The 25,085-nt window shown below is 42.8% G+C and overlaps 1 long non-coding RNA gene across 2 annotated transcripts in view; it reads left to right on the top strand.

Moving 5' to 3' along the window:
- The window catches only part of LOC134732055 (uncharacterized), a 113,475-nt gene that overhangs the window by 17,195 nt on the left and 71,195 nt on the right, over positions 1–25,085 (top strand). The window contains exons 2-3 of one of the 2 annotated variants that reach the window (XR_010114966.1): positions 5,511–5,628; positions 7,116–7,180. This is a non-coding gene — a long non-coding RNA (uncharacterized lncRNA). Of the gene's footprint in view, positions 1–5,510; positions 5,629–7,115; positions 7,181–25,085 lie in introns of those variants that run through there. The other variant, XR_010114965.1, reaches the window with a different exon arrangement.

Genomic DNA, 25,085 nt, shown 5'->3' with positions numbered 1-25,085 from the left:
GAAAAGGACAGCCTTTTCCACCAGTGGCACTGGAATGACTCAATAAATATTTGAAAATAATTCTCTACACCTACCTTGCATTACACACAAAAACTAATTTGAGAAGGGCTGTATGCCTAAATATGAAAGCTAAATTACAAAAATTCTAGAAGAAAACATTGGAGACTATCTAAGCCACCCTAGGGAAGGCAAAATATTTCTTAGGAAAGTCACAAAATTTACTGATCAAAAAAGAGAATTGATGAATGGCACTTCATCAAAATTAAAAATTCATTTTCATTAAAGGACCCCAATAAGAAAATGAAAAGACAAGGCACAATCTAGGAGAAATTACTCTTAACACATGTGTCTGTCATGGAATTGTATCCGAAATATATTTAAAGCCCCACACAAATTGATAAAAAGATAAAGAAATGGGCAAAAGACTTAGAGACACTTTAGAAGAAAAGATACATGAATGGCCTGTAAGCATGTGGAAAAGCACTCAATATTATTAACCATTAGGGAAATGCAAGTTGAAACCACAGTGAGATATCATTTCACATTCACTAGAATGGGTAAAATTCAAAATCTGATAACACCAAGTGTTGACGAGGATGTGGAACAACTCTAACTCTCACATTGTTGGTGTAAAATGGTATATCCACTTTGGAAAACTGAATGTTTCTTATAAGTTATACATCCACCTTATGACCTAGTCATTCCATTCCTACTCATCTACCAAGGAGAAATAAAAGCATATATTCACAAAAATCATGTGTAAGAATTTTGATAGCATAATGGCTATACATTGGAATAAACCTGAATTTTCATCAATGGAAGATAGGACAGCTGGGCACAATAGCCCATGCCTGTAATCCCAGCAGTTTGGAAGGCTGAGGCAGGAAGATTGAGCACAAAAGTTCAAGACCAGCCTGGGCAACATGGTGAAATCCCTGTCTCTATACACACACAAAAAAGTAGCCGGGTGTGGTGGTGTGTGCCTGTGGTTCCAGCTACTTAGAAGGCTGAGGCAGGAGGACTGCTTGAGCACTGGATGTCAAGGCTGTAGTGAGCCATGATCATACCACTGCACTCCAGCCTGGGTGACAGAGCGGGACCCTGTCTCAGAAAAAGAAATTGTTGCCTATTTATACAATTGAATACTACTTAGCAATAGCAGATGACTTGCTTCTGGCAGTAAAATATGTATGATAAAAGATGAATTACTGATACATATAGCATATATTAATCTCAAAGATATTACATTGGATAAAAAGATACATGCAAAAGTGTTCATATTGCATGATTCCATATATATGAAGTTCAAGAAGAGAAAAAGTAAATCTATGTTGATTAAAAATCAGAAAAAAATGGCTATGAAAAAGGTTGGGATGAACTGGAAGCGGGCAGAAGATGGTGATAGAAATATTTTTGATGGGGGTGGTATTACTGGCAGATATTTGTCAAAACTCATGGAATTTTATATTTCATATCTGTATTTTATATGCAAATTTTGTCAATTTAAGTAATATAAAGTATCCAAAACAAATGTAATAGGAGGAGATAACTTCAGTCTGATCCCATGGGGAGCTCCAAAACATGAATTGCACCATGGAGCTGGTTCTCCTTTGAGGCATGGGGGCTGGGCTTTTGTACTCCATGCCATTTATTTAGTCTCCCAGAAGGGGAGGGTAGTTTAGCCTTCCAGGAGAGGTGTCTCTGATTTGTCTGAGCATGACAGCTATGAGTTATCAGCCAACAACAGTGCAGATGGGGGACAAGGGCACCTTCCAGTAAGGAGGGTCTGTGTGGGGCACCACCTGCATCTGCTGCAGTCCACCCATTTGCTTCTCACTTAAGTTCACTTTATCCAGGCATGGTTTCCCCAGGATTCTGGTTGGCCACAATTGTGGAAGAAGCTTATGTGAGAAAGGCATGAACTTAGAGGCCCTACTGCTGCAGTTAGCCCAGGGTCATCACTTGTACTCATCATCTCCTTTCTCCAACACTCATTCTAGACTCCCCTCTCCTTTTGCTGGTCTAAGTGGCTGACCTAGTGGCCCAGACCCTCATCTGAGAGGGGTCTGAGGTTGCATGTCCTGATCAGGCTGCATTGCCCATTTACAGTTACTTCTAGGCATGAGGGTAGCAAGAGATGCCCAGTGAACCAGCTGAGCGCCATACATGGACCTCCCTGGCTCTATTATGTGGCTGCAGCCTGGCTTCTTCATGATGATCAGGATCAATTGCCTTCACCAGCATAGTGATTACTTTTTTTTTTTTTTGGCCTTCAGGCCAACTGGCACAGGGGGCCAGCTACCATTTGCGTATAGTGGGCTTATTACTTTGTCCTCTGGAGAAGCCTCTTCTCTCTGAGTACTAGGGCTGCTAGACCTACAGAACTCCAGATTGCAGGGATGGAAAGCACAAATCCCCAAGCGAGTCCCTGCAGAGCCATGTAGGCGGGACACTCCTATGCCTGTCTTCCCACCATTAAAATGTCAGGTCATTGAGGCCAGCTGCTATCTGTCTTGCTCACTACTGTATCTTCGTTGCCGAGAATGGTGCCCAGAACACATTAGCACAAATGATTATCAGCCAATGTCCAGAAACTAGCTTGATGCTTTGTAGAATGTGTTTAAAGAATATCATACAAGTATTCTGTAAGACATTCCATCTATTTTATGATTACAGAGTTATACATGTTCATCATAAATAAGTTAAAATACAGAAAAAGCAGAAGAAAATAAAAATCACCTGGAGATAACCTGTGTTAACCACTACTATACCATGAACAGTCTACACTGGTGGCGTCAAGCGTGTTCCTGGAGCACTGCAGTTTCGGAGGAGATACTCTGGGAGTTCTCTGGAGAGGAAAGGGGAGAGTGTATCCCTCCCCCACTCCATAACAGGAATCCTTTTACAAGTTTTATTTAAATTTTGTTTGAAAGAAAGCGTTTGCAACAAAAACAAACAGTTGAAAACCACCAGTCTACACCACGGAGCTGGCAGTTCTCATTCAGCTGACATCCCATTTCATATCGCCATCAATGAACAGAGCAGATGGTCTGGGATCCACTATCGTGTGTGGCAGTTGCTGGCATGTGACCAGCCCTTGCTGTGGACTCCCTTTCTCCTAAGAACACTGCGGAATTAAGTGATAGACAAAGGGAGACTTTACTGCAAAAAAACAGATGTGGCTGACTGGAAGAGACCAGCAGTAGTTGAAAACGGAACTATGAATGAGTCATGTTCAATCATCTCAGACAAGCATAAAAGTATATAAAAGATTAGTGCAGAAGAGAATTTATACCAGTCTCAGCACTGTCTGGGAACATGATTTAGATTAAAAGAAGGAAAAAAAAACCCATTTCCAAGCCACCTGGAGTGCCGTCATCAGCAGGCTTTTAGATTTTTGGATTTCAGTATGTGTCACTATAAATTCTTAGGCCATTTTTATTTTCGGAAAGGCACTTGGATGTCTAATAGAACAATTAGACTTGGACAAGACTTTATGTGGTTCTGATTCAGGTGATATGTCAAGGAGATGTGACGATTCTGGCCTCCAGACTCAGGGTGCAGGCATGCACCCACCTGGTCTCCAGACTCAGGGTTCAGGCATGTACCCACCTGGTCTCCAGACTCAGGGTTCAGGCATGCACCCACCTGGTCTCCAGACTCAGGGTTCAGGCATGCACCCACCTGGTCTCCAGACTCGGGGGTCAGGCATGCACCCACCTGGTCTCCAGACTCAGGGTTCAGGTGTGCATCTGCAGCTGAGACAGCACATTCATCCCATACCCCTTTGATTTGGTGCTCAGGCCAAAATATGTGTCTTTATTCAACTGCGCTTGAGTTTATTGTTTTAACTGGGAAAACAAAGCTGGGTGAGATGCCGAGGAGGTAGAATGAAGGGCTGGTGGATTTGCCTGGTGTCTTTGTTGAGATGAAAATGCGATTTGATGATTTGAAGTTTCTAAGCAATTGCTGCTGCTCTTGGTTTCCTTTGGTTGTAATGAACACGGTTGACTTCACACCTAGCAACCTGGTTACCACCCAGCTTGGCTCGATGAAAGATGAACACAAATGCACTATATCCTTACCAACATTTGATATTATCCAACTTTTTAATTTTAGCCATTCTGGTAGGTAGGTAGTAGCCACCAGAATTTGGTGGGTAGGAATTTGAAGTGATATTTTCCTGGTAACCAATGATGTTGAGCATTCTTTTCCAGTGTTTACGGGCTGTTTAGAGAAACCCTTTTGCCACATGCCTGTTGACCCCAATGTCCATTAAAGTAGAATGAAAAATGGGGTACCATGGTTCCATCATAGAATATTATACAGCAATGAAAAATGAATCAAATACAATTACTTGCAGTGACATGGATACATTTCACACACACAACACACATATACACATTTTGTATATATTTTGAGGGAGAGAAGCAAGCTAAAAAAATATGTGCTCTATAGACATTATGGTCAAATGTATAAAATTCCAAAAGAAGCCAAACTAAATAAGGGTGTTAAAACTCAGGAGAGACAAAAGGTTACCTTTGGTTGGAGGTGGAATGGTGGAGTGTTTGGGGGTTGCAGTTGATGTTCTCTTTCTTGACCTGGGTGTTTGCTTTGTAATAATTTACTGATCTATATCTGTGTGACTTGTACATTTTTTCTGTATATGTGTTATACTTACAATTTAAAAAAGGAGAGAGAGATGGCAGGAGACAGCAAGAGAGAAAGACCCAGAATTGTCGCCAGGGAGAGAGACCCCAGGGAGTGGGCCAGGCTGGATGGGGCTGGGAATTCACCCCATGACTGTCTTCTCTGGCCATCTCACCATCTGCCCACTGATGTTTTGGGGACATATTTCACATTTTTTTCTCTCATGTTGTCCTAGGCTGGGTTCTCCAGGAAGCAGATGGACTCTGGGACAGAGTTTAGGTTGCAGGGTATTTATTGTGGAGTGCCATGGGGATCTATGCCTGTGGAAGGTCGGGGAAAGAAGAAGCAGGAATAGGCAGATGGGGAAGTCGAGTTGTGATGAGGGTTCAATGACGGCTTCAGCCCAATGACCCCATGGGGAGCTCTGGAGCTGAAGTGGCTCCTTTGGGTTTGTCCCATGTCAGCTGGGAGGGCCAGGCCTTTATACTCCTACATACATTGGTCGTTGGTTGTGGGCCACCGTGTATTAAGCATGCCTTTTCATTCTCATGTTTTCATACCTGGGACCCTTGCTGACTCTGCAGAGACTGCCTCTCCTAAAGCCAGCCAATTCCTTGACAGAGTAAATAAGTGGACTTTAAGTACAGCTTTCATATGCAAACCAACCAGCCCAAAGCCCACAGGCCCCACCACCTCCTTTATTGGCTCTCACACTATGGGCCACTATCCACCTACCCTAATCACTGCAGGGCCAGGTACCAGACAACTAGGGACAGTGCGATGCCCCAGAACCTACTGAAGTTATTCTAATGAGCCAATCCCAAGCCTGCTTACCCTGCCTCACCTGTTTCTTCCTTCAGAAACCGCAATCAAGGATCTTGCCTACTTTTTTACCCATTCCCTCTGCCTCCTGAACATCCCTGGTGCTGCTCCCCTGTGGCCACTGCATGGCATGACAAGCTCCCACACTTGGGATCTGTGAGTAACAATCTATCTTTTTAATATTCAATGGCCTCCTATCTGTTGACTTTGCCATACCTGAATAATAATAATGAAAACTATAAAGCCTACATTTAAAAACACACCCTAAGGGAGAGCATCAGGATAAATAGTTAATACATGCAGGGCTTAATACCTAGGTGATGGGTTGATGGGTGCAGCAAACCACCATGGCACACATTTACCTATGTAACAAACCTGCGTGTTCTGCATATGTATCCCAGAACTTAAAAATTTAAAAAGATAAAAAAATAAAAACACACCCTGAGACAGGGTATGGCTTTCTGCACCTTGAGCCATCCCTGGAAAGGCTGATAGCTGTAGGCTGTTTGCTGACAGGGCGTTCCTGACGGGGATGGTCTGTGTCCATCACAGAGTCTTTACCTTAAGGTCTAAATAACCCTTCATTGCAGGGCTGGGATAGGGAGAGACAAGTGAGTCACTGCATGCCCTGAGAGTGGGTGCCTTCTAAAATTTTGCTCCTTACGTGCTTAACTTGCCTTGTCCTGGTCTCAGCCCTGCTTCCCTCTCTTTGCTCAGCAGCTAGGGTGATCCTGTGTCTCTCCTCTGTTCAAAACCCTCCTCTTGTTCCCTTCTCACTCAACATAAAAGCCAGAGACCTTCCTGTGCCCTCCAAGGTTCTACAGGATCTGGCTTCCATGAGCTGTCTGTCCTTATCTCCTGCTGCCTCCCCCTTGCTCTGGTCCAACCACACTGGCCTTCTCACGCTTCCTCCACAGGCACTTCCTACCCCAGGACACGTTCACTTCCTTTGCCCTCTACTGGCAATGCTCTTCCCCCAGGTCTGCCCTTGGCTTATTCCTTTATGTCCTTCCATTCCAGTCTTTGCTTAGCCACCTACTCTTAAATTCCAGTGCTTCTCCCATCCCTGGCACTTCCTATCCCGCTTCCCTGCTTTATATTTCTCCATGTAATAATACAGTGCATTTGACTTATGATTTCATTGAATGTCTATTCTCCCCACTTGAATGTAAGTTCCAGGGAGTAGAGTGGGGAAGAGGAGGATTTTTGTTTATTTCATTCATTGCTGGGTCCCCATAGCCCAAAACAGGGTCAAGTGCATAGTCTTAAAAAATCATCCACTGGATGACTGCCAAGGCATATGTTTTGCAGAAGGCGCTCAGGTTGGCTCCTCTGCAGCGGTCTTGGACCAACTCTGGTTCAACACCCAGGACGTTCAGTTTAAATAAAGATGCATTTTAATTTCGCCATCTCTGCCTGCTCATATTCCTCTTTCATGTCTCTCCCTCCCCTCTTTCATATCCATTTTCTTTCTTTCTCCCACTCCTTCCCGCTTTTTGGTACTTGATGGAATCACATTAAACTAATAAACCTTTCATTACTTGATTGTACCCGTAATTACGCACACTGAGAGCTGGGTTTGTTTTGATTTTCTGCAGACTTTGGGTCGCTGATGCTTTTGAACACTTGTTTTTATTCCTCAGTTGCCACTTGACCTTCCCCCCACCCCCGTTTTAAAAAGGATGAAAAGCCTAGAAAAACATCAGAAATATCCTTTTATTTTTCCCGCAATGTATTTGGAGGGTTTTGTTTTGATTTTCCTCTTAGAAATGGGGGGTGTTAAAAAAAGAATCACATATTGCTAAACTGGCCACCAGGTTGTAGATTCTGAGATGAGAAGGAGTTAAAGTTTCCATTTACTGGGGGCCCTGAAAGAATTCATGTTAAAGGGTAAGTTTGGTGTAATCCCCTGAGCTGCCATTGAGGCTGGGGAAGGTTGAATTAGACCAGGGCCTCTCAACCTGGGCACTATTGACATTGGGCTGAAGACTTCCTTTAAAAAAAAAAAAAAAAACTGGGGGGGACAAGGTCTCACTCTGTTACCCAGGCTGGAGTGCAGCAGCAGTGTGATCATGACACACTGCAGCCTCCAAGTCCTGGGCTCAAGCAGTTCTCCTGCCTCAGCCTCCCGAATAGCTGGCATCACAGGAATGAGCCACTGCGCCAGGTGGGGCTGAATGATCCTTGTCGTGGGAGCTGTCCTGTACATTCTAGGATGTTTAGCAGCATCTCTGGCCTCCATTTGCTAGGTGTTAATAGCACCTGCCCTCATTTGGAACAATCAAGCATGTCCTTCAGGGGTACAATCACCCCCGGTTGAGAACCACTGGATTAGATCAAAACTTGTGTGAGAGTCTTCATAGCAGCATTATTCATCATAGCTAAAAGGTGAGCATAACCCAAATACTTGTCAACTGATGGTTGGGTCAACAAAGCGTTGTGTATCCATACAGTGGTATTATTCAGCCATAAAAATAAATGAAGTCCTGACCCATGCTACAACATGGATAAACCTTGAAAATATGCTAAATGCAAGAAGCCAGATGAGACAGGCTATTTATCATAGGATTCTATTTATATGAAATGTCCAGAACAGGTAAATGTATAGAGACAGAAAGCAGATTGGTGGTTGCCAGGGGCTGGGGAAGTGGGGGTGGAGGGGTGAAAATTTCTGGAACTAGACAGTAGTGATGATTGCACAACATTGTGAATGCATTTAATGTCACTGAAATGAGCACTTTAGTTAAAATGCTAATCTTTATATTATAAGTATTTTACAATTAAAATAAACCCACAATTCATGTGAGCTGCTTTTGCTGTATGTACAACAGCCATCCTCACACATCAGGACTCTCAAAAGTAAAAAAGATTTGGTCCTTTCTCTCCCCTTCTAGGGGAAGACATCTCCTTCCATCCCCCACATTTTCCTTTCCCCCACCCCAGGGATAAGAATCACCAATTTGCATGAATCAGATTCCAGTATATTGATGGGAGAAATCTTTCTTGGACATGGATATTTAAAGGGAATTATTTCAATCATCTTTTGTTATAACAGGATTACGTCTTTAACAACAACCATTTATTTGCTCACAATTTTGTGATTTGCACAGGGCTCAGCAGAGAACGTTCGTTTCTGTCCTGTGTGGTGTTGGCTGGGGCCACTCTTGTGGCTGCATTCAGCTGGAGGTGTGACTGAGGCTGGGATGTCCAAGGCAGCTTTCCTCACACACCTAATAGTTGGTTCTGGCTCTTGGCTGGGGCCTCAGTTCTTCATGTGGCCCCACTTCCTCCAATGGTCTAGACCAGCTTCCTGACAGCATGGTGCCTGGGTTTCAATAGAAGTGGGAGCTGAAAATTTCTTAATACCCAGATTCTGGAATTTACTCAATGCCATTTCCACCATTTTCTATTAGTCAAAGCAAGTCACAAGGCAAGCGCAGATTCAAGCAGTGGGGTTATAGACTCTGTTTTGACAGAAGGAGCTTACAAACGACTGCAGCTGTGATTTCCAGAGTCTTCTACAGGGATTAGGACATCAGTGGGTATGGTGTTTTTAGAAGACCCCAGACCCTGTGACCAGGGGTGGTGCTTAGACTCGGCTCTTAGAATTCTTTCTTTTCCTTCCTCTTTACACAGCCCTACACTCTTTTCCTTGGGGGGAAAAAGAATTCTCTGCTTTCTGCTTTTGTTTATCTTTGGCTCAACAAATACTTCTTGAGAACCAGCTTACATCAGTCACTGTTCTAAGACGCTGAGAATGCGACAGTGAGCAGGTCGGTTAGGGTCCCTGGCTTCAGAGCTTCTGTTTTAGCAGGGAGAGTCAAACCATTGACAAGTAAGCAAAAGATTTAGCAAGATAATTAGTGATAAAAGCTCTGCTGGAAATGGAACCAGCCATGGAGGAAGCTTGAGGCAAGTGGCCTTGGATAGAAGAACAAAGTGAGGGGGAGAGAGTGAAGGGGGTTAGATTAGGTGTCAGAGCAAAAGTTTGGATATGGGCCTATAAGTTGCCTAGGATTGGCTAAAATGCAGACTCTAATTCAGAGGGTCTGGGGGAGGCCTGGGACTCTGCATTTCCAACAAATCCAGGTGATACTGATGCAGCTGGTCCCTGGACCTCATTTTCAATAGCAAGAATCTAGATCTGGGTCAGCAAACCAGTGCTCCTGGGGTCAATCCAGCCTGCCACCTGTTTTTGAAAATAAAGTTTTATTGGAACAACGCTCTGTTCATTTATTTATGAATTGTATTTGGCTGTTTTTGTGATGCAACAGCAGAGTTGAGTAGCTGCCACTGACACTGCATGACCCACAGATCTGAAGACCGGTACTATCTGGCCCTTCACAGAAAACAGTTTGCCAGTCCCTGGTCTAGATTACTAGGTTCTTGAAAGAGTTTGAATTTTTTCTCTGAATGTGATGGAAAGTTACTGGAAGGCTTGAAGCAGGAGATGATGTGGTCTAAATTAGGTTTTAAGATGAACTCCCTGGCAGCTTTGTAGAAAATGAATGCAGGGAACCAATGTGAAAAGAAGGAGGCCATTTAGAAGCAGAGATTACCCAGGAAATGTAGCCCAGCTACAGTCCGTTTATAGTGAATTCTACTCAAACCTCATCTGTTTTATGTTTACCTCCCTTCTTCTGTAGAACATTCTACTTTTTAAGTTATGGAAATTTGAATAATTAGATCATTCTTGGCATATATATTATAATTTCCATGGCTTGTATGCGACCTTCTTCTTCTTATTTTTGATAGAGTCTGTGTTACTCAGGCTGGAGTCCAGTGGCTCAATCTTGGCTCACTGCAGCCTCAACCTCCTGGGCTCAAGTGAACCTCTCACCTCAGCCTCCCAAGTAGCTGGAAACACATATGTGCACCACCTTGCCTGGATAAATTTTATTTTTATTTTTATTTTTACTTTTAGAGACAGCATCTCTCTATGTTGCCCAGGCTGGTTTCAAACTCATGGCCTCAAGCAATCCTCTCGGTCTCCCAAAGTGCTGAGATTACAAGTGTGAGCCACCATGCCTGGCCTTTTATTTTTGTTTCAAGGATGATGTACTTGTTAAATCTAAAAACAGAAAGTAAAGCATTGGTTAACAACCTTAGAGAAAGTTCAGGAAAAAGAACCAGGGGCCCATTTAGAAGGCTGTTGGGATGATCCAGATGGGAAAGGAGGGAAATGATGTGGGGTTGGCCTAGGGTGGCAGCCCTGGAGGGGAGGGGTGTATGAATCCTTGCCTTAGTGGCCTTGATTCTGGAACTTGGGTATAAGGAGTGAAACAAGTAGAAAAGGCTTTGAGTCTGCAGTAGACTTAAGGCTATTGTAGCCAAAGGTTCTTTCTAGGTGGCCCAGCCCTGTTGAGTTGAGTGTAGGAGGAGTCTATGACCACCTTCCACATGTCCATCCATGCATATCATTCCCTCAGGGACCTCATGTGGTCTGGGACAGGATTCCAATATTCCTGAATCTTCTAGACATAATATCATCTGGTTATATTACATTGTTAGTGTTATTTTAAAAATTATTTATTTTTTAATTGACAAAAATTGTATATATTTATGGTTTACAACACGATGTTTTGAAATGTGTATGCAGTGTAGAATGGCTAACTTGAGCAAATTAACATGTGTATTACCTCAGATACTTATTATTTTGTGCTGCAAACAATCTGCTCTCTTAGTGATTTTCAGTAATACAATACATTATTAATTACAGTCACCATGCGTAATGACAGATGTCTTGAACTTACTCCTCCCAAATGAAATTTTGTACACTTTGAACAACATCGAGAGATGTTATTAGTTATTATGTTATTACTAGTATTACATTAATAACCACATTATTTATTAAATTGTTAGTGTTAGATTAGTAATTACATACATAACCCTTATTTTCGACATGCTTCCTATAAATTTTTAGGACACATTCTGATGAGTACAATGACTTAGATAGTGAAATGTTCTGGCTAAGTCAGCAAATAAGGTGATGTCAGCTGGATTCAGAAGGTGGCACCATTATTTCTATTCTCCTGGGGCTAGAAGGTTCTTTTTTTTTTTTTTTTTTTTTTGAGATAGAGTCTCTCTCTGTCACCCAGGCTGGAGTGCAGCAGTGTGATCACGGCTCACTTCAGCCTCAACCTCCTGGGCTCAAGTGATCTTTCCACTTCAGCCTCCTGAGTACCTGGGACCACAGGCGTGTGCCCCACCATGCCCGGCTAATTTTAAATATTTTTGTAGAGATGGGATTTCACTATGTTGCCAGAGCTGGTCTCAAACTCTTGGTCTCAAGTGATCTTCCCACCTTGGCCTTCCAAAGTGCTGGGATTACAGGTGTGAGCCATCGTGACTGACCCTAGATTTTTTTTTTTTTTTTTTTTTTGAGATGAAGTCTCGCTCTTGTCGTCCAGGCTGAAGTGCAACGGCGCGATCTCAGCTCACTGCAACCTCCGCCTCTCGGGTCCAAGTGATTCTCCCGCCTCAGCCTTCTGAGTAGCTGGGATTATGGGTGCCCGCCACCATGCCTGGCTAATTTTTGTATTTTTAGTAGAGACAGGGTTTCACCATGTTGGCTAGGCTGGTCTCGAACTCCTGCTCTTAGGTGATCCACCTGCCTTGGCCTCCCAAAGTGCTGGGATTACAGGCATAAGCTACCGCGCCTGGCCAACCCTAGAAGATTCCTTAAGAGACTCTATATTGTCCTTAGAGGATTTTAGAAATAGAAATAGCTATTCCATAGGCTTTGGTTAACCTTCTTTCCTCCTTTAAGAAAGGAGATGCATGCATTATCAGTAGGAGGGAATGAGACAAGCAGCTTTTGAAGGGCATGATGGAAATTTCTCAGAAATGACTATACAACTGAATGGCTTTCCTTCTGAGGGAAAAGCATGTCAAATCATGAAAGTTCTGGAAAAGGGTCTTTGAGATTGTCAGGTAGACAGCTGAGGAGACTGGGGTCTCAAGAGGGGACAGGATTTACCCAAGGACATACAGGGAGTCAGCTGCAGAGCCAGTACACGAGCTTAGGTTTCTTCCGACTTCTTGGCCGGGACATTGTCCCAGGGCCTGACAATGCCGAATGGCTTTCTCCACAAGGAAGGCTGCACACTTGCACACTGGTGCCCTTCAGATATGCTTTGCGCAGCCACAAGGAAGGCTGCACACTGGTGCCCTTCAGATATGCTTTGTATGGCCCCCATCGTGGTGATTTGGCTTTGTTTTATTTTGGTGCTGCTCATTGAATTAGTTGCCTTCATTTAAAAAGGGGAAGATTCTACCTAAGAATCTGGATTTGTTTTGGAGTTCTCTTGGAAAATTGGAGGAGCTAACAGACTAGGTTCTCAAACCTGCAGGGTTACAAGTGGGTGGAGCTGAGCAGTGGCTTTTTTTTTTTTTTTTTTTTTCTGAGACGGAGTCTCGCTCTGTTGCCCAGGCTGGACTGCAGTGGAGCGATCTCCGCTCACTTCTAGCTCCGCCTCCTGGGTTCACATCATTCTCCTGCCTCAGCCTCCCGAGTAGCTGGGACTACAGGTGCCCACCACCACGTGCGGCTAATTTTTTTGTATTTTTAGTAGAGATGGGGTTTCACCGTGTTAGCCAGGATGGTCTTGATCTCCTGACCTTGTGATCTGCCGGCCTTGGTCTCCCAAAGTGCTGGGATTACAGGCGTGAGCCACTGCGCCTGGCTGCTGAGCAGTGGCTTTAGATGGAACCTAGTCCCCTTTATTCTTTTTTTTTGAGTCTCATTGTGTCACCCAGGCTGGAGTGCAATGGGGCGATCTCGGCTCACTGCAACTCTGCCTCCCGGGTCCCAGCATTTCTCCTGCCTCAGCATCCCGAGTAGCTGGGATTAGAGGCACATGCCACCATGCCCAGCTAATTTTTTTGGATTTTTAGTAGAGAAAGGGTTTTGCTGTGTTGGCCAGGCTGGTCTCAAACTCCTGACATCAGGTGATCCACCCACCTCAGCCTCCAAAAATGCTGGGATTACAGGCGTGAGTCACCACGCCCGGCCAGAACCTAGTCCCCTTTAGATGGGACCTGAGCTTTTCAGTAGCCACGGGGACACCCAGCCCTTTCTCTCAGAATCTTTGCATATAGGGCCTGGGGAGTCTGCATTTTAATAAGCTCCCCTTGATGCTCACAGGTGCAGCAAACCACTATGGCACACGTTTACCCATGTAACAAACCTGCACATCCTGCACATGTACCCCAGAACCTGAAATAAGTTGTAAAAAAAAGCTCCCTCATGACCCTGGCCCTTTCTACAGTTGAGAACCACTGTCCCACCCCTCACATGCTTGTTAGTTTCCTCAGTGTCATCCGGCTATAAGCCTTGGGTCCCATCCTAGATACAGCTTCAGTGCCTAGCAGATACACGCTGAAACTCTCACACCATCACTTGCTAGTGAGGTGACCTTGGTTAGTTTTTCCTGCCTCGGGACTCACTGTCTCTTTGAAATGGGGACATGGATGTGCCAGCTGTTCTCTCTGTGCCCCTCCCCGCCCCCCATAACAACTCTCCACTCTTCTCACCTAACTCTATGCTTTGGGGAGCTGACCTGAACAGACGATCACCAGGTTCCCTCAGCCTCTGGCTTGCTTTTGGGATTGGCCGATGGACTCATTGGTGAGATTAGAGGGCAGAAGAGAAGCCCGGAATAGCCTGTTTCCATAGCTCCTTCCTGCTGGATGTGGTTTTAGGTCATGCTTTCTTCCCCCCTGACCTCAGCTCCTGTTGGGGTGGTTCCTCTCCCATGGTCCAAGAACAATATTTTCTTTGGCCAAGAGTGGTAACAGCTCCCCACTTTTGCTGGCCCTCAGGAATTTCAGTATCTCTTGGTGGTTCCTTTAGCCCTGTCCACACCTGTGTTTATTAAACTCTCCTCAATTAAACCCTTTGAGTGTGCCAACTGTCTCCTGCTGGGACCCCGAATTATACAACAATATCCTAGAGGCTTCAGAGAGGTCATATACACAGCCTGGCACTTAGTGAATGTTCAATACACTTATAGCTATTGCCCTCATTATTACTACTAATATTCCTGTCATTACTGTTATCCCAACATAACTAGAATTATAGGCTCTTGTAGTTGGAAAGAAGCAAGGAAATCATTTCCTGTCTGATGTTAGAAGAATAGCACCTGGCCTGTGTTTGTTGAGTGAATAAATGAATTTCTTCAGTTGGGGATGTCTCTCCTTTCATGCCTCCTGTTACATGGCACTCCTTAACGGACAGGGTAGCTTCCTGTGTTACAGGATGGCTTTGTTAATTCTACCAGGAAGCTCAGCAAACATAGGGCAGGTTATTGAGTGCTTTGCTGCCCTTGGCATCCAAGGCAAGAGACACAGGATTATGACCTGTGAATCAAAGAAAAATGCTCACCAAAATAATCAACCCTCCCAGGAGCCTTGTACAGCCCAGGAGGAAGATGTGGAGCCTTAACTCAGCCTGCAACTGGAATCCTGACAGTCCTGAAAATGGAAAAGCGTCTGGAGTTTTGGGTACTCCCAATGCCCCAGTTATCCTTTTATTACGCTGATTTACAGCATAACTTCATAGGAGACACTCTGATGAGCAAAATGACTCGGGTAACAAAATGATCTGGCAAAACCAGCAACTAAGGTAAGGAAGACTGGATAAAGACAGATGTGTTATTATTTCTCAAGGGACTATAAGATAATTTAAGAGGTTCTATAGTGTCCTTAAAGATGTTTATTGAAAACTTTTTCACTCTTTTCATGAGATCTCTGCTACAGATGCTGAGCCTAGAGGGGAAGATAAATAAATAGATGGAGGCATAAGATAGACAGCATTGCTGGCTCCTCTGCCAGCTCCCGTGGCCCCAGGTGCAAGGGTACAGCACATCATCTTGCCTTTGGACCGCAATCAATGGACCAGGCAGGAAATGAGAGGAAATTAATTTCCCCCCCTCTTATTTTTCCCTTCCCTGCCATCCCTCCTGTTTTTGCACAAGGGCCTTTTAAAATGTTGGTTACTCTGATTACAGCGCAATACAGTTCGCAAGAGCCTCTTCTTGACTAAACTCTCTCTGCCCTTAACCAGAATGATTGGCCGGTTGCCTTGGTAATTGTCCTCATTCGCCGTGTAGAAGCCACAATTATGAAGGTTTTCTGGGTACTGATCCTCTTAGTGCCTTTTTCTTAGAAGTTCGCGACAAGATGGGACAAAGGAGACCTAATAGATTTATTGCTCTGGCCCCTTGGAGTACTCAGGAGCTCATGACATACAGACATGAGCCGTGAGTGCCATTTAAATTGGTTGGCTTTGCCCGGAGAGAAAGCTTTATGCTCAAGAGAGTGGCTGAAGTCCTATTAGTTAGAGGGCCAGGGACAGAGAATAAACCTGCAGGCCTAGTTTCTCTACCTTGGCTCATAATGGAAACCCTAGATGGGCCAGGCCAGGTGGCATCTGGGGCCGAGAGCCAGGGCACTTTATCTTTCACTGATAATTGAAGGAAATGGACATGTAACTGCTCTCTCGAAACTCCAGCATGATTCAAGTTCAAGGCAGGAGAGCTCCGTGGGTTGTTGAAAAACCCAAGCTGGAAATGTTCTGGGCAGAGATGGCTCTTCACCCTCTAAAGAGAAACAGGACTCCATTAGCTGCGGGTAATTGCAAAGAAGAAAAAAGGGAAGGATGATGATTATGATGATGTTGATAATCATTATCACAATAATCATAGAATTTATCTGTAAAGGGTACAAGATGCTCACATTCATGAACTTTGCTGGTTCTCACAAAAGCCTGGGGGTTGTTAGCCCGTTTTTACAGATGAGGAAATTGAGGCACAGGAATGTAGGACAACGTGTTCAGGTTGGAAGGTGGCAGAGCTGGTATTCAAACACACACACACACACACACACACACACACAATCTTCCTACCTGACAGCACCTTCTTTCTCTAAAATAAAATCAATGTTAAGTTTTGTTAGGGATAAAGTATCAAAGAGATCTTTGAGCTCTAGTTTGAAGACTATCTACTTAGCTGTTCCGAGAGCTGAAATGCCTTCATTAGAAAGCCTTTGAATCTTAATGTGTCTCCAACTGGAACAGAAAAATCTCTGGTGGGGGTCACATCCATGGCTATTTCATCCAGAAGAACAACTTTGTTTGGTAGGTAGTAGCTGCGTTGAGAAGGGTTCTGAGGCTGTGTTTGGATTTACTGGGAAAGGATGCCATATTCGTTAGTAACGTTTGCCATCATGGAGCAATGGAAGTCATGTGTTGGTCTCCTCTGCAGGCTTATCAGCTGATTCCCTACTTTAGTTCCCAAGATTGCTTTTCTGTTATTATCTTTAGCTATTATTTTTGATTTTCAACTATTATTTGAAAACCCAGAACTATAATACAAGGTGGCTCTCACATTCACATTACAATTTGCAAGTCTTTTTATATATAATTTTGTTGTATATGATATGGCTTTTTATATCTCTGTTTTTCCATGTATTTCCTAAGAATACAGATAGCCTCTAATGTAAGCACATTGTGGTTGTCTACTGCAGATAACTTAACATTGATGCAATACTTTCATTTACCATCTGTAGTCCAGCTTTGTGAATGGACCCAACACGGTTCTCAGCATTCCTCTAGGATCCAGTCCAGCATCAGGTATTGCATTTAGCTGTCACGTCTTTTTAGATTCCTTTATGACATGAGCAAATTTGACATTCCCACAATTTTGAAGTGTCCTGGCAGAGAGGCTTAAAATATCCATTTATTTATTTGATATTTTTTGGGGAGCCCAATACATGTACTGTGCTGGATGCTGGGCCTTACCAAGATAAATTTGGCAATCGTTGCCCTAAGATAACCATCAGAGCAATGAAAGCTAACATTCATTGAGTAATTGTTATGTGCCGACCACTGTAGAAAGCACTTTATACATATTATCTCATTTAATCCTATGGTCCTACAAAGTATGGGCAGTATGATCATTCTCACTGAGGTTTTGAGACGTTAGGTAGCTTGCCTAAGGTCACACAGGCTGTACAGAGAGACCAGATTTGGTCTCAGGCAGCCAGGCTCTAGAAATCACACTTTGAACCACTGTATTATTCTATCTTGGAGAAATATTAATAAATCCAACAGCATATTAGAGTGGGTAAATAGCATATAGATGATTCATTCATTGATTCACTGATTTGTTGATTAATTAATGAATTTATTCATTTATTTGTTTCATTAACTGATTCACTGATTAATTCATTCAATTACTTATTAATTGATCCATCTATCCATCCATATATCAATTTATCTATCCATTCATTTATTCATGTCTCTTGTGGACAAGACACTGTCTTGGGTGCTGGGATACAATGGCAAAATACAACAGATGTAGTCTCTGACTTCATGAAGCTTACTGTTCCATGGGGGAAGACAGGCAATAAATAAAGTATAATTAGTGTTATGCAAGTAACAGTATAGGGAGTAGGAAAATCTAACCTCATCCAGAGGGTCAGGCAAGGTCCCCTTGACAAAGTGCCATTTAAAGGCTGTGTGGGAGTTAGGTAAAGGAGGGGGGGGTTGCTTCTGTCTAGAAGAAAGCAAAGAGAGCTTCCTGGAGGAGGCTGCAGAGGAGCTGAGGTTTAGAGTGTGGATGAAGTGTTAAGATGATTCAGAGGTGAGTGAAGGGTGTCCAAGGTGGAAGTAACAGCATAAGAAAAGGTAGGGAACTTGTAGGAATGCATTATAGGAAGTTCCAGCCATATAGTCATTTCTCCCAGGTGCATAGACTTTCCTAGTGGTCATCCATGTCTCAGGGACTTTTCATTGAGAGGCTGTGGACTAATCTTTAGTGCCAGTAAAATACATTGAGCATCTAAATCTTTTGTTTTCATGAGTTGGCCTCTCAAATGGGTACCATTTTGGGTACAGAACCTACTCAGCTCTGTATTGACCCATGCACCTCTTGAGTTCAGGGATAATTAATTCTAAAATCTTATTGCACAAAAATATATTGAGTGTCTCCTAGGTGCCAGCAATTATTCTAGCTGCTCAGGTTACAGTAGTAAACAAAACAGAAAAAAAAATTCATGCTCTCCTGGGGCTTGTATTCTACAAATTTAATTTGTAATTTTAATTGCAAATTTATTTGGAATTTACACATATAGGGCATTTTAGGGGTTGAAGCTCCCTTTGGTTTGAGTACAGTTGTCCAGATGAAGTGGTAAAATCTTCCCACCTGGCATGCAGGAGACCCAGAATAAATCCCTGCTCTACGCCTTCGTTTCCTCATTTGTCAAAGGAGTAGGCTCACTTAGACCTTTAAGGTCTTCCCAGACCTGAAATTCTTGGATTCTATGAACCGGAGGAGCAGACACACACCAGGAACCGCAGGCGCCTGTGTCTGGGTGAACCTGGACGTTTACTGCTTTTGTTCCCTGTTTTCATGAGGGGCTCCGGGGGGCGCTTCCTGACAGTTCACCCTTCCAAGGCTAATCAGAATTCTCTCTCTGCTTTGGTTTTCTGCACTTTGACTTGCATCATAAATTATTCTTTCTCTAAATGGCAGGCGTAGGTAAGTTACCAAAAGGTCATTCAGAACCCCGATCAATCCCAGCTGCTTTAATTACTTTAGTGCTGTTTGGACTTTGTGTGTGTGTTGCTGTATCAACCCAGAGAAGGAGCTCAAGAACTGTTTTCTGCAAAGGTGATTGAATTTCCTTTAAGGAAAGTTAATTGTGTTGGCTTCTGTGCGTGTTGGGAGAACACCCATCTGAGTAGACCTAGTATAGCTATTAGTAAAAGAAGGTAATGTATTTGCGGAGGCATCACTGGTGTTTGGCAGCCTGATGCAAATTTTGGAGACTAAATGAAGGATGGAACCAATGGAGAACTAAGATTAAAACCATCTAAAAAGCATCTGCTTGTTAAAGTAGGATGGTTTTTTATCCCCCGTCACAGGGCTTTGTCTCAAAGTTCCCAAGGAGGTTCTAGACGTGGTATTTCATCTTTAGTAAGAATTTAGAGGCAAAACTACACTACGAAGATGAATACAATTCAGCTTCAGCTCAGTTTGTTTCTGTGTTTGATGTCTCTGGGCTGCCTTGTGGGTGCAGAGAAAAACATTTCTACAGCTAATGTCTTGGACGAAAGGCTCAAGTCTTAAGAGGCTTTGGGAAAGGCTGGCCTTATGGTACTGTGTTTCGTCGTTGTTGTTATTTTTTATTTTTATTTTTTATTTTTGCTGGTGAAGAAGGGATTCTCTCCCTTACTCTGTTGGTTCAATCCCTTCCTTATGATAAATTGTATAATAATAAAATAACAATTTATAATCGCAGTATAGCAAACATAATTCAAGCTAACTTTTCAGCACATTTACATGCATTTTTCTAAGTACTTTGCATTTCTCGTCTCATTTAGTTCTCACAAATATTATTATCCCTACATTAGGTATGAGAAAGAAATTGAGGGACAGGAAGGTTACATCATATGCCCAAGGTCACCCAGCTTGCAAGGGGTGGAGCCACTTGTCTTATTCTATTAAGGCTGTTATAACAAAATACTATAAACTGAGTGGCTTATAAACAGCAGACATTTATTTCTCACAGTCCTAGAGGCTGGGAAGTCCAAGATCAAGGCACCAGCAGATTTGGTACCTGTTCCCTTGTTCATGGCTGCCACCTCTTGTTGTCTTCTCATGGTAGAAGGGCCAAGGCAGCTCTCTGGGGCCTCTTTACAAAGGCACTAATCTCATTCATGAGGGTTCCACCTTCATGACCTAATCACCTTCCAAAGGCCTCACCTCCTAATACCATCACTTTGGGGGTTAAGATTTCAACACATGAATTTTGGGGGGATAAAAACATTCAGACCATGGCATCATGGTTGAAATCCCCGCAGTCTGGATCAGACATGAGTAATTGCTGACTTTTATCATGGTTTGCTGAGTTCCAGAAATGGTGCTGAGCTCTTTAACAGTCCTTACAGCAGCACTGGGAAGCTGGTGCCATTATTTTTCTGAATTTGCATGTAAGGAGACTGAGGCTCAGAGAAGTGAGGTGACCTATGAAAGGACACACAGCTGGGATTTCACCACCCTTCCATCTGAATCCAGATCACGGATTGGCAAACCTATGGCCCAGGGGCCAAACCTGGCCTATTGTCTGTTTTTTGTAAGTAAAGTTTTATTGGAATGCAACCCTGCCCATGACTGCTTTTTGCCACAATGACACAGTTGAATGGTTGCCACAGAGATTGCTGGCCTGAAGTGACTAAAATATTTACTATTTGCTTCTTTACAGAAAAGATTGCCAATCCCTGCCCCAGACCTAGTGGTTTCAGCTACTTCCATCTCCTGCTGTCTGATGCACCTTGATTTCTAGGCCTGATGGGTTTCAATGTGCTTCTCCAATATTGGAGCACAGCCTCATCCTACCCAGCAGTGAAAAAGGGCTCTCCTATGAATCCCTGCCCCTTCCGGGTGGATGCAGCGATTCTGAGGGCTCTAACTGATCACAGGGTGTACATATTTGAAAGTGTGAGATAAGCCTCATGTGGTGGCTCATGCTTGTAGTCGCAGCTACTCAAGAGGCTGAAGCAGGAGGATCCCTTGAGATTAGGAGTTTGAGACCAGCCTGGACAACATAGCAAGACCCCATCCATAAAAAAATGAATACATAAAAATTGGCCAACATGGTGGTGCACACCTGTAGTCCCAGCTACTCAGGAGGCTGAGGCCAGAGGATTGCTTGAGCCCAGAAGTTTGAGGTTACAGTGAGCTATGATCACGCCACTGCATGCCAGCCCAGGTGACAGAGGAAGATACTATCTCTTAGGAAAGAAAAAAGACAAAAGAATGTGTGAGATAAATATGGCTTACTTATAATACCAGAAGAGCAGGAACCCTTGGAATTGCCCTAAAAACAGGTGCTTGTAAAAATATCAGGGTCCTAGGCCCCATCCTGGGATCTGCTGAATCAGAATTTCTGGGGGTGGGTCCTGGGAACCTGCATTTTGACAAGCTCTCTGGGCAGTACTGGTGGCCCGTAGCATCTGTGATGCAGCTGTCCTCAGCCCCCAGGCAGGCCCAGGCCCCGTGAATCACAAATGGAGTCAGCCTCTTCTGACAGATGGTGGGGCCGAGCCCTGGTTAACCCACTAAAAGTCATCTCTCCAGTTCCCAGAGCCTCAGCTCCGATCTCTCTGCTGCTTCTGCCTTGTATTCCAGCCTCACTTTTTATTCCATAGCCATTCCCAGCTCACTAAACTCCTTGCCTCCCAGGCGTGCCCTCCCATAAACACCCAAAAGAAATTCTGCAGCAAGAAGGTCCAGAGGTTTTTTTGTTTCCACCATAACACTAGTGATAGATCATTTATTTTTAGGATTTATTGTCTGTCATGATCAGGGCTAACTTAGTTACAGGCCGTTTTCTCATTTACCATCCACCAATGTCCCTGTATCCCGACAAAGTATCTTCTATCAGCTCCATTTTACAGGTGGGGAAACTGAGGCTCTGAGCAGAGAGTGCCTTGCCCCAGGACACACAGCTGTGCAGGACAGAACTGGACTTAACTTAGTGATTCTTGTGGCTTTGCTTTCAACCAGTGCCCTGTGTTACCTTCAAGGTAGAAGAGCTTTGACACTGGTGAGACTCCAGGCAAGAGAATACAGGGCAGTCCACACACTCAGTGTCTAAAATTTAAATGTTATAATGCAAACTAACAAACTGTTGAATAAAATGTGTCCTGAGCTCCAATGTGTACATAAACATCTGAAAACAACAAAATATAATTTTTTTCTGTGTAATAATGTGGTTTCTGTATAACTGAAGTTTAGCAAAATATCAAAGATGACTGAATTTAATTATTATTGTACAAGACTTGGTGTTCAGTTAACAGGCCAATGATGTTTGCATAAGCAGTAAACTCAAGGCATATGTATTTCACAAACTGCTGTGTATTCATAATGCAATACCTATTTTCTTTACTCATGTCAGCACAATGGCTAACTATATGGTTATAATCAATAGTTTCGGATAATTTGTGCTCTATCAAGGATGATGCCAAACTGGGGAAATCTGTCTTCAGGGATGGTACTTCTTAGGTAGTTTCTTTCTGAAATTAATTTTTATTTGTTTTTCTATTTTTATTTGTTTTATTAGATGTATAATTCATAAACTTATTAGATGTATAAATTATATATTCAATAAAAAGCACACATTCTAAATGTTACATTTTAGTGCATTGTGACAAATGTATATACTCATGTGCTTGCTACCTTAACTAAGATATTTATAGGGTAAAACAATTTCACTTTGGAGAAACCGTTCTGTTGAGGCAGTAGTTGCTGGGATTGTCAACGAACTTTTAAAAGTAATTCTCATATTTGGAAATAAACCATGGATTTAAAATTTCATGTTTAAACTTTATAATGGAGTCACATTTGATACATTATTAACATTGCCAAACATGTTGCGTATTTATTTTACTGTCTCTCCCCGACCCCTCCTCCAATAGAATGTGAGCTCCAGGATGAAGGCGTTCTCTGTTCTGTTGACAACAGTATGCTCAATCTCTAGAATGGTGCCGGCACTAAGTAAATATTCATTAAATATTTGCTGAATGGATAAATGTAACTTGGTCTCAAAAGTGTTAAGTTTTATGTGATTCTGCCTAATCTCAAATAGGACACTTTGATTTTATGAAAGTATCTGTAAGCAAAGTTTAATCTGCCTTTAGATGAGATGACACACATTAAGTTAGATCATGAAGCTTATGTGTATCTCAGAAGGCAGACATACGCCTGTATTCAGTCTTGTTCAAAGACAAGGACATTGGATTTGCAGATGCCTTTCAGCAGGTGGCCAACCTATACTGCCATGTTGGTGGAGGTCTTGATGCCACAGATCTTTTGGGCTGAAAAGCAGGTGCATCCTTTTTGATGTGCCAATAGTAGAAGATTGTGCTGAAGGAGTGAGAAATGTCAACCAGTGTGGTAGACAGGCTATATAAGATGGCCCCATTGGCCCCCAATCCCACTCTTCACACTTTTGTGAAATCCTCTGCCCCTGAGTGTAGGCAGGACCTGGGACTTGCTTCTAGCCAGTGGAATATGGAAAAGAAGATGGAATGTTACCTCCATGATTACATTATATAAGCTAGGAACTGCTGTCTTGCTGGCAAACTCTCTCCTTTGCTGTCTTTGATAAAGCTAGTTGCCATGTTGGGGATGCCCATGTGACAAGAAACTGAGGGTGGCTTCTGGCTATCAGCCAGCTTGAACTGAGGCTCACAGTCTAATATCCCAAAGGAAATTAATCCTGCCAACAACATAAGTGAGCTTGGAAGTGCAATCTTCTCCACTGAGCTTTCAGATGAGAACTTAACCCTGGCCAGTGTCTTGATTTCAGGTTTATGAGAGATCTAAGAAAGGGAACCCAGGCAAATGATGCCTGATTCCTAATGCTGAAACTGGGAGATAATACATGTGTGTTGTTTTAAGGTTCTAAGTTCATGGTGATTTTTAAATGTAGTGATAGATAACTAATATGGCCTAGGAGAAGGAAAGTCTCATAGTAAGATTTGATTTATATTGACTTACACCATACACTTTCCTGACACTACTTTATGAAGTCCCTATAACAACTCTAAGTTGATTCTATTTACATTTTACAAATAATAAACCAAGGCTCATAATTTAAGGATCACACAGTTGGAAGGTGGCAGAACTGGGATTTGAATCAAGACATGTATAACTCAAAAATTCTACCATATTCAAATCTCCCCTAACATATATTTCACCCAGTTCAAGAAAGGCAGAGTCCAATGTCTTTCCTTAGAGACTCATATTACTGAGAATAATATGATACCACTTAAATTCTGATTTTTACTGTGATAATTACTTGTTTTTTAGGTTTCTTTCTTTTTTTTTTTTGCTATTACAACACATTTATACATATATTCTATTTTAATTGACAAAAACTATGGTATATAATATGCTTTGAAATATGTATACATTGTGAAATGGCTAAATCAAGCTAATTAATGTATGCATTACCTCACATACTTACCATTTTTTTTGTGCTGAAAATGCTTACAATCTTAAAATCTACTTTGACCAATTTTTAAGTATACAATACGTTGTTAATAACTACAGTAGACATAAAATATAAAATTCTTTTTAAATTATACTTTAAATTCTGGGATACATGTACAGAACATGCAGGTTTGTTACATAGGTATACATGTGCCACGGTGGTTTGCTGCACCCATCAACCTGTCATCTACATTAGGTATTTCTCCTAATGCTATCCCTCCCCTTGCCCCCCATCCCCCCAACAGGCCCTGGTGTGTGATGTTCCCCTCCCTGTGTCCGTGTGTTCCCATTGTTCAACTCCCACTTATGAGTAAGAACATGCAATGTTTGGTTTTCTGTTCCTGTGTTAGTTTGCTGAGAATGATGGTTTCCAGCTTCAGCACCATGGAATACTATGCACCCATAAAATATGAAATTCTTAAAAGAGATTTTTTTCCCTCAGGTTTATGGTGCCCTTGCTTTGTTGATACTTTAAGCACTATGTTTTTAAACATTTGTATTTGCCAGTGCCTATTACAATGCCTAGCACATAGCTAGCAATTAACACATGCT

The sequence above is a fragment of the Symphalangus syndactylus genome, chromosome 13 (genome assembly GCF_028878055.3).
Source record: "Symphalangus syndactylus isolate Jambi chromosome 13, NHGRI_mSymSyn1-v2.1_pri, whole genome shotgun sequence".
Classification (NCBI taxonomy): domain Eukaryota; kingdom Metazoa; phylum Chordata; class Mammalia; order Primates; family Hylobatidae; genus Symphalangus; species Symphalangus syndactylus.
Note: the sequence above shows the minus strand (reverse complement) of the source record. Positions and strands in the feature narration are given on the sequence as shown.